This window comes from Capra hircus, chromosome 4 (assembly GCF_001704415.2).
Source record: "Capra hircus breed San Clemente chromosome 4, ASM170441v1, whole genome shotgun sequence".
NCBI classification, from domain to species: Eukaryota; Metazoa; Chordata; class Mammalia; order Artiodactyla; family Bovidae; genus Capra; species Capra hircus.
The window spans coordinates 97,434,565-97,447,990 of NC_030811.1; the positions used below are offsets into that span (position 1 = coordinate 97,434,565).

The following is a 13,426-nucleotide window of genomic DNA, read 5'->3' on the forward strand; positions in this document are numbered from 1 at the left end:
GGGTCTAGAATAATTCCATGTATGGTGACAGCTCTCCTTCTCACATTAAAGCTTTCACTTTCTCCAGAGGCATGGTAAGGATGAGTGGGTGCAGAAAGCCACAAGATAAATATGGCCCATTTCCCTGAGTTCTGCTTTGAATTTAAAACATGGGGACAGTATTTTAGAGTTTTATGTTCTTTAAAATATGTATGTGAGCAAATTATGTTCTTTGAAATCTGTATACCAGCAAAATAAATAAGTTTCCATTTTTCCAGATTGCATAATACTGTGTATGTTAGTAAATGTACAGAGTGCTGGAAATTTTTACAGTCAGAAACTATTTAGAAATTTTGATGATTTTTGTATTGTCTTAAAACAGGGTATTGTTAGCATTGCAACTACAGAATATAGTATTGTTTCCAGAATGTCTGGTTCCTCAGTACATGTTTTGCAGCCCACAAAATAACTTAAACAGTAAAATAAAACTTACATATCTGAGCTTATATGAGTTTCAGGATTTTTAATGATGTATAGATTAAAATTATAACTCATAGTTGCATTTCATTAAATATTTTGATTGAAGCACATATACATGGCCATTTAATTCTGTTGCCTATAAGAGTGAATTTCCCATAAGATTAAAATGAATAATTTAAATATAACTTTAAAACATTTTATATTATGTCTTGGTTATTGCTGTAAATAAGAAGTTTAAAATATCTAGTGAAAATGCAAAGAGAATGAAAATGAATAATAATCTCAAATTAAGGTTATGACACAAAAAACTAAACACTCCCAGAGCTCAGTGTAAGTCTGACAGCACAGATGATGATAAGGGCTCACAGTTAAGATGGTACGCGGAGGGAGGAGGGTGGGGGGGAAGGAGGGTAGGGGGGGAGGAGGGGGGGAGGGAGGAGGGGGGAGGGAGGAGGGTGGGGGGGAGGAGGGGGGGAGGAGGGTGGGGGGGAGGAGGGGGGGAGGAGGGTGGGGGGGAGGAGGGTTTAGGATGGGGAACACGTGTATACCTGTGGTGGATTCATGTTGATGTATGGCAAAACCAATACAATATTGTAAAGTAATCAACCTCCAATTAAAATAAATGAATTTATATTAAAAATAAATAAATAATAATATAATAATAGTTAAAGTGTCCCGGGTACTAATCTCAGCAGAAGCACAGGGACGGTATTATCATTATCCAATTTACAAATAGCAGTTTTTCATCACAAATAGTGAATGGTAGTTATTTAACACTATGCTTAGTCACTCAGTCGTGTTCAACTCTTTGTGACCCCTTGGACTGTAGCCCATCAGGCTCATCTGTCCATAGATATTCTTGAGGGAAGAATACTAGAATGGGTTGCATGTCCTCCTCCAGGGAATCTTCCCAACCCAGGGATTGAACCCAGGCTTCCCTCCGTGCAGGTGGATTCTTTACCATCTGAGTCACAAGGAAAGCCCAAGTGTACTGGAGTAGGTGGCCTATCCCTTCTCCAGGGTTCTTCCCAACCCAGGAATCAACTTGGGGTCTCCTGCACTGCAGACAGATTCTTTACCAGCTGAGCTACCAGGGAACCCCCTTAATTAGCACTGCTGCTGCTGCTACTAAGTTACTTCAGTTGTGTCCAACTCTGTGCGACCACATAGACGGCAGCCCACCAGGCTCCTCCATCCCTGGGATTCTCCAGGCAAGAACACTGGAGTGGGTTGCCATTTCCTTCTCCAGTGCATGAAAGTGAAAAGGGAAAGTGAAGTCGCTCAGTTGTGTCAGACTCTTAAGGAATCTAAAAATCAATATTTAGTTGAAAAGGAGCTCATTAATTTGAAGATGTCACATCATATGTGTGAAGGGGCTGCTTGAACAATACTGCATGAAATGATTGTTTCTTGCCACTGTACATCTGTGCCTATCTACCTATATATCTGTCTGTATAGTCTTTTTCTGGAAATACATATTAATGCAACATATTCAGTATGTAAAGCCTACCTTCACTGAAGCTGATAAATGACTTAAGATGATGTTTTAAAAGAAAGAAAAAATTATAGCGAATAAATGAGCTTGACTTTAAGTTTAAAGACTGGGGAAAGAATAAGTAATTTCAACCACACATGAGTTAGAAAGTGTCATCAAGGAATGGAGAGTATTAAGAATCATTTCACTCTTTATTTCTCACCCTCTCCAAAGTGAATTGAATGAGTCTGTACTGGCGTGGGTGGAGAATCATCTGACAGGCAGGGAAGAGCAAGGGTGGTAGAAAAGGGGACAAGAGTCTTATCCTGCCTCTCTAGAGAAATAATCCTTTTCATTATGAATAGTGATGATTCGACTTAGAGCTGAAGTGCATGAGCTTTCTATTTTGTCTTCCTCTGAACAAGGAAGAAGGCTGAAAAGGACCATTATTGAACAGAACATTGTGAGTCTAAGTGTAATTGGACACTTAACAGAATAGAGAGAAAATGGAAGGAACGGGAGCACAAAGAAAGATGAGGACCACTGAGGTACTGTCGGCTCCGGGGAAGCACACATAGAAAGCAACCCGAGGTGCCAATTTCTCTCTTCCACATCCCATTATAGCTGGTACAAAGGAGGTTGGTGTCTAAGAAGGCATAAAGCTCTGAAAAGCATAGCAACTGCTCAAAATTGTTCTTTCAAACTCAAGAGGATGACCAGCAACATCACAGTGGAGTCCTCCCAAGTTGAAGTAATGATCTAAAACCCAAGGGCAGCCCCCATGAGAAGTCATTGAACTTGAACCCTTGTTTCCTCCTGCAGCTCTCTGGCCCTGTCTCACTCCGTAGCACTTGGATGGACAAACCATAACCCTAGGTAACTTGAACTCTTCCCTCGCAATATATCTCACTGGTTTAGTGAGATAGTCATGCCCTATTTCTCTTATCTGTTCACTTTGGCTGTTTTCTGCATGACTTTTCAACACCCCAGCATGTATGTGCTAAGTCTCTTCAGTTCAGTTCAGTTCAGTTCAGTTCAGTCGCTCAGTCATGTCCAACTCTTTGCAGCCCCATGAATCACAGCACGCCAGGCCTCCCTGTCCATCACCAACTCCCGGAGTTCACTCAGACTCATGTCCATTGAGTCAGTGATGCCATCCAGCCATCTCATCCTCTGTCGTCCCCTTCTCCTCCTGCCCCCGATCTCTCCCAGCATCAGAGTCTTTTCCAGTGAGTCAACTCTTCGCATGAGGTGGCCAAAGTATTGGAGTTTCAGCTTCAGCGTCATTCCTTCCAAAGAAATCCCAGGGCTGATCTCCTTCAGAATGGACTGATTGGATCTCCTTGCAGTCCAAGGGACTCTCAAGAGTCTTCTCCAACACCATAGTTCAAACTCTTTGCGACCCTGTGGACTGTAGCCCTCCAGGCTCCTCTGTCCATGGGATTCTCCAAGCAAGAATATTGGAGTGGGTTGCCATGCCATCCTCCAGGGGATCTTTACACCCAAGGATCAAAACCACATCTCTTTCATCTCCTGCATTGGTAGATGGGTTCTTTACCACTAGTGCCACCTGGGAAGCCCTCAAAACCCCAGACCTTTCTTCAAATCTCCATGAATTCCTCTCTTCTCTTTTCTCAGCTAATGCCCTTTCTTTCTTCTTCATTGAGTAAAGTACAGTAAGTCATCTATGTACAAACAAGTTCCATACCAAGAGCTCATTTGTAAGTCCAGTTTGCTCATAAGTCCAACAAAGTTCATGGGATTCTCAAGGCAAGAATGCTGAAGTGGTTTGCCATTCCCTTCTCCAGTGGACCACATTATGACAGACTTATTGGAAAAGACCCTGCTGCTCTGAAAGATTAAAGGCAGGAGGAGAAGGGGCAACAGAGAATAAGATGGGTGGTTGGCATCAATGACTCAATGGACATGAGTTTGAGCAAACTCCAAGGCAATGGTGAAGGACAGGGAAGCCCGTTGTGTTGCGGTCCATGGAGTCGCAAAGAGTTGGACACGATTGAGCAACTGAACATCAACCAACAGAGTTAGCCTAGGTACCTAACTAACACGATTGGCTATATAGTACTGTACTGTAATAGGTTTATAATTCCTTTCACACAAATGATATATAAAAAAGCAAAGGAAATATTTTTAATTTCACAGTTCAGTGCCTTGTACAGTGGTACAGTACAACTGGCATACAGGGGCACATTTTTGAAATTTCACAACTTGAAGGTTTGTATGTAGAAGACTTACTCTAATCGGAAGAGAGCTTTACATATACCAACTGGACACCTAGTTGCCCCAGCACATGAACTCATATATTCTCCCATCTCTCTTAGGTAAACTGTCCAAACCCCTATCTAACCCAGACCTTCTGACTTCCTGCTGTGAATGAGATTGCATCATTTCTTTCCCACTATTTTAGTGGTTTTTCTCTTTTTTTTTTCTCTTCATCTTCAACAATTCCCCATCTACTAGATCATTTCTATTAGCATGCTGTTTTCTTTTTTCTCCTCTTAAAAAATCATCTTGAGTCCACTTCCTGCAGTCTAGCTCCTGCCCAAATTCTTTGCTTCCATTTGGAGCAATCTTGTTAATGAGTTGCCTCTGTTTGCTGCACCCTTCCTCATCTTACTTTCTCTTAATTCACTCTGACTGGGCTTTTTCTCAGCCTCTAAACTGAAACCGTTGGGAGAAGGCGGTGGCACCCCACTCCAGTACGCATGCCTGGAAAATCCCATGGGCGGAGGAGCCTGGTAGGCTGCAATCCATGGGGTTGTGAAGAGTCAGACACAACTGAGCGACTTCCCTTTCACTTTTCACTTTCATGCATTGGAGAAGGAAATGGCCACCCACTCCAGTGTTTTTGCCTGGAGAATCCCCGGGATGGGGGAGCCTGGTGGGCTGCCATCTATGGGGTCACACAGATTCGGACACGACTGAAGTGACTTAGCAGCAGCAGCAAACTGAAACCGTTATTGACAAAACATGAATGATGTTCTTCTTGCTAAATCCAGTCTGCTCTTCATCTTCCTTTACATTATATAACACTTTGCTTTCATGCCTCTTTGCTTCTCCTGGTGTTCTTGTTATTTCACTCAGTTCAGTTCAGCTCAGTCGTGTCTGACTCTTTTCGACGGCGTGGACTACAACATGCCAGGCTTCCCTGTCCATTACCAATTCCTGGAGCTTGCTCAAACTCATGTCCATTGAATCAGTGATGCCATCCAACCATCTCATCCTCTGTCATCCCCTTCTCCTCCTGCCCTCAATCTTTCCCAGCATCAGGGTCTTTTCAAATGAGTCAGCTCTTTGCATCAGGTGGCCAAAGTATTGGAGTTTTAGCTTCAGCATCAGTCCTTCCAGTGAACACCCAGGACTGATCTCATTTAGGATGGACTGGTTGGATCTCCTTGCATTCCAAGGGATTCTCAAGAGTCTTTTCCAACACCACAATTCAAAAGCATCAATTATTTGGCACTCAGCTTTCTTTGTGGTCCAGCTCTCACATCCATACGTGACCACTGGGAAAATCATAGCTTTGACTACATGGAGCTTTGTCAGCAAAGTAATGTCTCTGCTTTTTAATATATGCTGTCTAGGTTGGTCATAGCTTTTCTTTGAAGGAGCAAGTGTCTTTTAAATTTCATGGCTGCAGTCGCCATCTGCAGTGATTTTGGATCCCCCCAAAATAAACTCTCTCACTGTTTCCACTCTTTCCCCATCGATTTGCAATGAAGAGATGGAACTGGATGCCATGATCTTAGTTTTCTGAATGTTGGGTTTTAAGCCAGGTTTTTCGCTCTCCTCTTTCACTTTCATCGAGGCTCTTCAGTTCCTTCTCGCTCTCTGTCAAGGACAGTGTCATCTGCGTATCTGAGGTATTTCACTCAGTACTCATTCTTAGTCTCCTTGCATGTTCCCCCTTTTTTCCTGACATCTGAACCTTGGACTGTTTCTGGTCTCAGTCCTTGGCATTCTTTTCTACATTCACTCTCCACGTAGTATCATCCAGTTCTGCATTTAAATGTCATTTATACAAATCACACTCAAAGTTAGTTCTTTAGCTCAGACCTTCTTCTGAAGTCCACACTGAGTAGCTATTGCCTCCTTGATGGACACATTTGGATGTCTAGTAGATTTCTCAAATATGAACTGCCTTAAACTAAAGTTGAGAACTCTCCGTCTCAGTGCTCCTTCTGTGGTGTTCCCCATTCCCCTTTACGGCAATGTCATCCTTCTAATTCTTGAAACATATCAACAAAATTTGGGGATCCTTGTTGATTCTTCACGTTCACAGTCCATATCCAATCCATCCGAAAATCCTTTTGACTCTGCTTTCAAAATAGCTACTCCAAGACTAATACTTTCATGCAAAGTCATCATGTCTCTTGACTGAATTGATATAATACTTCCATAATTATTTCCCTGCTTTTATCCTTCTTTTCTACAGTCTGTTTTTAATACAATATAGTGCTCTTTAAAAAATGTTTTGAAATAGTGATAGACTCACAGAAACGTACCAAAATATATGTACAGGAGGCTCCATGTACCAGTTGCAGATGGTTACTTCTTATGTAACTACAGTTTATAAAATTCTCTCAAAACCAGAAAATAAATGTCGGTATTATCCACAAAACTTATTCATCAGTTTTACATGAACAGAGTGCTTCTTTTAAAGTATAAATTAGACAGGGTTTTGCCCAGATCTTGCTTTTTCACAATAGTCTGCTCTAATCTTGTTCTTTTAAACCATAAACTTTCTGCAAGCGGATAATCCTTCTTACCTTATAATATTTCTCCATAGTAGTTGAAATCTCTTAACATACTATACTTGTGTATTATGTTTATCTTCTATCTTCTTATACTAGACTATAAACCCGATGAGCTGGAATATTTTTGGTTTTGTGCAATGATATATATTTCAGGGACTTAGAATAATACTTGTTCTAGACAAAAATATTTGGAAGAATAATTGCACACTTAAAACTGGGGTTTTTGTTTTTGTCTTTATCTCTGTTATGAAAGACCTGTTCTTTCTCCCTGAAGTATATTTTATATAAACATTTTGTGTTTATTAGTTCGTTGAATACTGTCCATATGAGTCCAGTGTTATTATCTCTTCCCAATTCCACATTCATGTCTCGTCGAAGGCTTGAAGTGGCCACAATGGGAATATTTATAAGAGCTAAACCAGCAAACACATCAAGTCAGCACCCTGTATCCTCAGTAATTGTTAAACATTTGCAAGCACGACACTGCATCTGGCCAGTCAATTCAGCCACCCATTAAAATTCTTAAATAAAATTGTTTTCCTTATCAATTTTGTGATGTTGTATATATGAGTGACTCAAATAAAAGTATATATTGTCATAACGAATTTCCTATTCAATACAGTGTATATACAATATATATTGTTTCACTGGCTTTTAGGACAGTATCCAGATGCCTTCAGTTTGTCAACAAAATTCTCAGATGTTTTATTTATCCAAGATTCTCTCCTACGAATATCCTGTCCAAGACATCGCGGCAGAGGCACACATCAAGAAGTTGAGTATAGGTAGATGAGGAAGGGAAGAAATAAGAGCAAATGCATAAAAGTGTTTTCAGGATTAGTTGTTTAAGAGCATTATCAGCAAATAATGAATATTAAAAGGAGAAAGGAAATTTTCATAGTCTCAAACCAACAGTTATTCTGGAATTAAATATTTGGAATAAATTAAATATTTATTCTGGAATTAAATATCTTTCTGGAATAATGGAGATAACTACTGCAATGCCTGTAGCCCCTTTCTCTATGATATTATGGCCGTCACCTTGTAAGTTAATAGTAATCCCGAGAAATTTGCAAGACTATGTGGAGAGGAAACATACACTGAGAACAGGTCAAGAGTTTATTTTATATCTCTTCTTTATGTATTTGAATCATTAGAATATTATTCTTAGGATGTTCTTTTAAACTACAGGTGTATAGGTTTCCAGTAGTGCTACACTCTGACTCTTTACTTTTAACAAGTTACCCTTTTTTTTTCAGTCTCTTGGTGCTTTTACTGTTATTTTCGTACAGAGATGTGAACTTCTGTCTCCTGATGACTAGTTCTCCAAATATCTTATTTTATATTGCCGTAGGTGTTCCTTTTCTGCTACTGAATAGAGTGTAAGTAGAGCATCTTCTATATCACCTGAGCAATTGCTCTAACAGCAATATCAATTTCTGGATTTTCAAAATACCGTTTTTTGGCCATTGTAACTGGAGTGAGAGTTCATAAATTTTTAAATAAAATGTTCTAATACAATTTTATTTCATGGATTGAAGCTAGTTGAGCAATAACCAGACTACACACACACACACACACACACACCACTCACACACACACATGCATAGGAAAATGCAGCAGGGACTAATTGCTGATTAATTGTCAATTTATTTGTATATCTTTTAGAGAATCAGATCTGTGGTTAATTCGACCTTACCTGAATATCAGAATCACGTGAGGATCTTTTTAAAAAATCCTGGTCTTTGAGATCCATCCCAGACCAATGTACTGTTTATCACAATGTTTTGGGCCCAGGCATCAGTATATTTTAAAAGTTACACAAGTGATTGTAAGATGGATCTAGGTTTGAGTACCACTGAATTAGACGCAAAACTGTTTGGGTTGGACAGAGATAAAGCTTTTTGTTGATGTTCAGTCGCTAAGTTGTATCCTACTTTTTGAGACCCCATGGACTGCAGCACACCAGGATTCTCTGTCTTTCCCTGTCTCCTGAAGTTTGCTCAAACTCATATCCATTGAGCTGGTGGTGCCATCCAACCATCTCATCCTCTGTTCCCCTCTTTTCCTCCTGCCCTCAATCTTTCCCAGCATCAGAGTCTTTTCCAGTGATCTGGCTCTTTACATCGGGTGGCCAAAGGATTGGAGCTTCAGCTTCAGCATCAGTCCTTTCCGTGAATATTCAGAGTTGATTTCCTTCAGGATTGACTGGTTTGATCTTGCTTTTCCAGCACCACAGCTAAAAAGCATCAATTCTTCCTCCCTGAGCCTTCTTTATGGTCCAACTCTCAAATCTGTATATGACTACTGGAAAAACCATCACTTTGACTATTTGGACCTTTGTCAGCAAAGTGATGTCTCTGCTTTCTAATGATCTATCTAGGTTTGTTGTAACTTTTCTTTCAAGGAGGAAGTGTCTTTTAATTTCATGGCTGTAGTCACTGTCTGCAGTGATTTCAGAGACCCCCAAAATAAAATCTGCCACTCTTTCCATTTTCTTCTCCATCTATTTGGTATGAAGTGATGGGACTAAATGCCATGATCTTCGTTTTTTGAATGTTGAATTTTAAGCCAGCTTTTTCACTCTCCTTTTTCACCTTCAACAAGAGGCTTTTTAGTTCCACTTCCCTTTCTGCCATAAGAGTGGTGTCATCTGCACATCGGAGGTTATTGGTATTTCTCCCAGTTATCTTGATTCCAGCTTGTGCTTCATCTAGCCTGACATTTCGCATGATGTACTCTGCATGTAAGTTAAATAAGCGGAAGGGCAATTTACCATATTGATGTACTCCTTTCCCAGTTTTGAACCAGTCTGTTGTTCTTTGTTGGGTTGTAACTTTTACTTCCTGACCTGCATATATTTTTCTTAGGAGGCAGATAAAGCAGTCTGGTATTCTCATCTCTTTAAGAATTTTCCAGTTTGTCATAATCCACACAATAAAAGGCTTAGCGTAGTTAATGAAGTTGAAGTAGATGTTTCTGAAATTCTCCTGCTTTTACTCTGATCCAACAGATATTGGCAATTTGATTTCTGGTTTCTCTGCCTTTTCTCAGTCCAGCTTGTACATCTGGAAGTTCTTGGTTTATGTACTGTTGAAGGCTAGTTTGAAGAATTTTGAGCATTACTTTGCTAGCATGTGAAAAGGGCACAATTGTATGGTAGTTTGAGCATTCTTTGGCATTGCATTTATTTGTGAGTGGAATGAAAACTGACCTTTTCCAGTCCTATGGCCATGGCTGAATTTTCTAAATTTGTTGTCATATTGAGTGCGGCACTTTAATAGCATCATCTTTGACAATTTGAAATAGTTCAGCTGGAATTCCATCACCTCCACTAGGTTTGTTCATAGTAATGCTTCATAGGGCCACTTGACTTCACACTCCAGGATGTCTGACTCTTGCTAATTTTAAATACCATATGTTGCTAAGGGAAATGTTAATTATCACATATAATTTTGTACCGTTTACAGATAGTCCTCAACTTATGGTGGATTAACTTATTGCTTTTTTGATTTTATGGTGGTTCAAAAGAAATATATATTCAATAGAAATTCTACTTTGAGTTTTGGATTTTGATCTTTTCCCAGGCTAGTCTGCAGTACATTACTCACTCATGATCCTGGGCAGTAATAGCGAGCTGCAACTCCCAGGCAGTCGCAGGATTGCAAGGGTTAACAGCCCACATACCTACCACCATTGTCTACCCATACAATCATTTGGTTTTTCACTTTCTGTACAGTATTCATTGGAAGGACTGATGCTGAAGGTAAAACTCCAGTGCTTTGGCCGCTTGATGTGAAGAGCCAATTCATTGGAAAAGACCCTGTTACTGGGAAGGATGGAGCTCAGGAGGAGAAGGGGGCAACAGAGGATGAGAAGACTGGATGGCATCATTAACTCAATGTTTATGAGTTTGAGGAAACTCTGGGAGATGGTGAAGGACAGGGAAGCTTGGTATGCTGTAGTCCATGACATGACTGAGCAACTGAACCACAACAGTATTCAACAAATGGCTTGAGATATTCCACATGAGATCCACATAGCTTCCCAGGTGGCACTATTGGTATTGGTAAAGAATCCGCCTGCCAATGCAGGAGACATATGAGACGCAGGTTTCATCCCCGGGTCATGAAGATTCCTTGGAGAAGGAAATGGCAGGCCACTCCAGTATTCTTGTCTGGGAAATCCTATGGACAGAGGAGCCTAGTGGGCTGCAGTTCACGGGGCCTCAAAGAGTAGGACATGACTAGCATCTGAATGCACATTCCCCACTTTATTGTAAAATTGTCTTTGTGTTGGACGATTTTGCTGAATCACTAAAAACATTAATGTACATGTTCTGAGCACATTTCCATTAGGCTAGGCTATGCTGTGGTGTTTGCTGAAATATAAGATGTCTTAAATGTGTTTTCAGGTTATGGTATTTGTAGCTTATGCTGGGCTTATTAGAACGTTACCCCATCAAAATTACGAATATCTGTGCCAGTATGTTATACACATGAATGCTAACTCAGTACGTATATTAGAAAAGTATGTCTAAAGTGTGTGTCTCTTTACACAGTTGCAGCTATGCAACCCTACTATTACAGGGTTAAAACAGCCACTGCCAAGATGCTTCTGACTGGGCACAGGAAAGATTTCTAAGTCACAAATCTTTGTGATAAGGGGAAAACCTCTGCTGATAAGTCTACGTTTTGAAGGAAACTTTTGAAAACACTGAGTTGGGAGAACTAAAAGATGGTTTTTCCATAGTCCCATCTAACATGAAGATTAAAGGCATTGTTAGCCTCTTTCAGGTTATCAAAGCTTTTATTTTTCCCTGAAAACCCCATGTCCTCACTGAAGGAGGGACCCATGGCATTGTTTAGTTTGGCAAATAAATGACAAGATTATTAATTTATTATGAGTTCTTTAAAACTTGTTATTTTTTAAAAATGGCAAATGAATTTGACAAGTTGAATAGTCATGTTGTTAACCCGTGGGATGATTATCTTCTCTTATTAGCTATGACTGTTATTTGGACGGTAAAACTATTGGCTGTCCTGTGTCCCCAGGTGAGACACTAGGGACTTGCCTTTCCAAAAGTCAAGTAGAGGTTGCCTTTGGGTTGTAGATCCAAGATCAGTAGATGGGTCCAACCCAGGTTCCTTTCAAATTACTCCTTTGCTCTGGGTCTCAGATCATGTGAAGACTTTGTGGGCACCCTTTAAGGGGAGAGTGTCTGTTTCCCACCATCTTTCCATTCTCTTGAATACCCGTCTCACTCTTCAGCACCAGATGTTCTGGGGACTTGTCTTTCTAGTGCAAGGCTTCCAGGTTGCGCCTTCCAGTTTGTGGGTCCTGACCATCCATACCACATTTCTATCCCTTCTCTAGTCTTGTGGCTTCTTTGTATCTATGGTTTTATAAGATCTTTCCTGCTGGTCTTTAGATTGTTTTCATTGCTGTTTGCTCTGTAAAGAGTTGTAATTTTGGTGTGCCGTGGAAGGAGATAAACTTCTACTCCACTGTCTTGGCCCCTCCTGTTATGCTTGTTGTATACATAGATGATATTTCTTCGTCTGTTAATTTAAGTCAGTAAAAATATAAACTATTTTCTTGTACTACAAAAATAAGTAATATAATTTTCTGAACTCACAAAAGTCATGAATTCCAAAGGAGAAGACCTGGCTGTAATGGAAAATTCTATTACTTCTTTTTCTATCATAAAGAGACAAGATTTATGTTATATAAAAGAGTTTGGATCACTATGTTACTCTCTTTTATCTGTGAGACTTTGAATAATAATGGCTTCTTTAACCTTGATTTTGTATGTGTTAAGTGGGGAGAAAGTTTGATTAAGTAATAAGGTAATTCTGAGTTTTAAATAATTTAAGATAAAACACTTTGCAATCTCCAAGACACTCTATGCACACAAACTTTAATTCATAGTGTTCATAGTATTCAGAGCATAAAGCAGGTATAGATTTTAAGAAAATTGTGATGAGGAGCTCCACACAGGGCAAATTGTCTGCTATAGTTCAGGATGACCCTGAGAGTTTTGCGGACAAGGTATCAGATAAATATGGGATACACTATCCTTGAACTTGATATTGAAAGGGATGCTGGGTAAAAAGAACGTCATGAAGAAAGGAAGGGCTCTGAAATCATGAGTTGCCTTCGGAATTAGATGTCTGTGCATTGCTGACAGGGAAGGCACAGAACAGGATTATTTACAGGTAGCTGTAGATCATATTTTGACACATCTGTGATGCCAATAGGAGGAGCTTGTACTTCAGTTCAAAGGTGAAAGAAAGCATTGAAATATGGTGATATGTTTGAAGTCTGTTTAGGATGGAACACGAAAGGAAAAGGAGTTTATTGGATACGTGACACTTTGCTGTACACAGTGTTTCCAGGTCTGTGTCATTATTATAATGTTAAGTATTAGAAAATTGAGCCACAGAGAGATTAAATATATACCCAGGGACATTCAGACAAAGAGTTCTGGAGCCAAGACTCAAATCCAAATTTATCTGCCTTTAAATCTTTCCAAGACTCTATGGGACCTTTGCAATTAATCTGACAAATGCACATTGAGCTTTTTTGGAATAAGGAAGCAAAGAGGCAGTGAAATCACAAAGGAAGCTCATTTGAGATGCAACAGACACCTAAAGAGATATGAAACCTATTTTTCAGCTGTGTTTTATAGGACCTTTTAGTTTGATTCTTTTATTTT

General features: G+C 39.8%; 1 protein-coding gene across 8 annotated transcripts in view; it reads left to right on the plus strand.

Moving 5' to 3' along the window:
• The window catches only part of DGKB (diacylglycerol kinase beta), an 876,578-nt gene that overhangs the window by 169,215 nt on the left and 693,937 nt on the right, over window positions 1-13,426 (plus strand). The window contains exon 1 of one of the 8 annotated variants that reach the window (XM_018047364.1): window positions 2,762-2,809. The exons of the other annotated variants lie outside the window; for them this stretch is intronic. The gene's annotated coding sequence lies outside the window, so the exon portion shown is untranslated. Of the gene's footprint in view, window positions 1-2,761; window positions 2,810-13,426 lie in introns of those variants that run through there. 8 annotated transcript variants of the gene reach the window in all.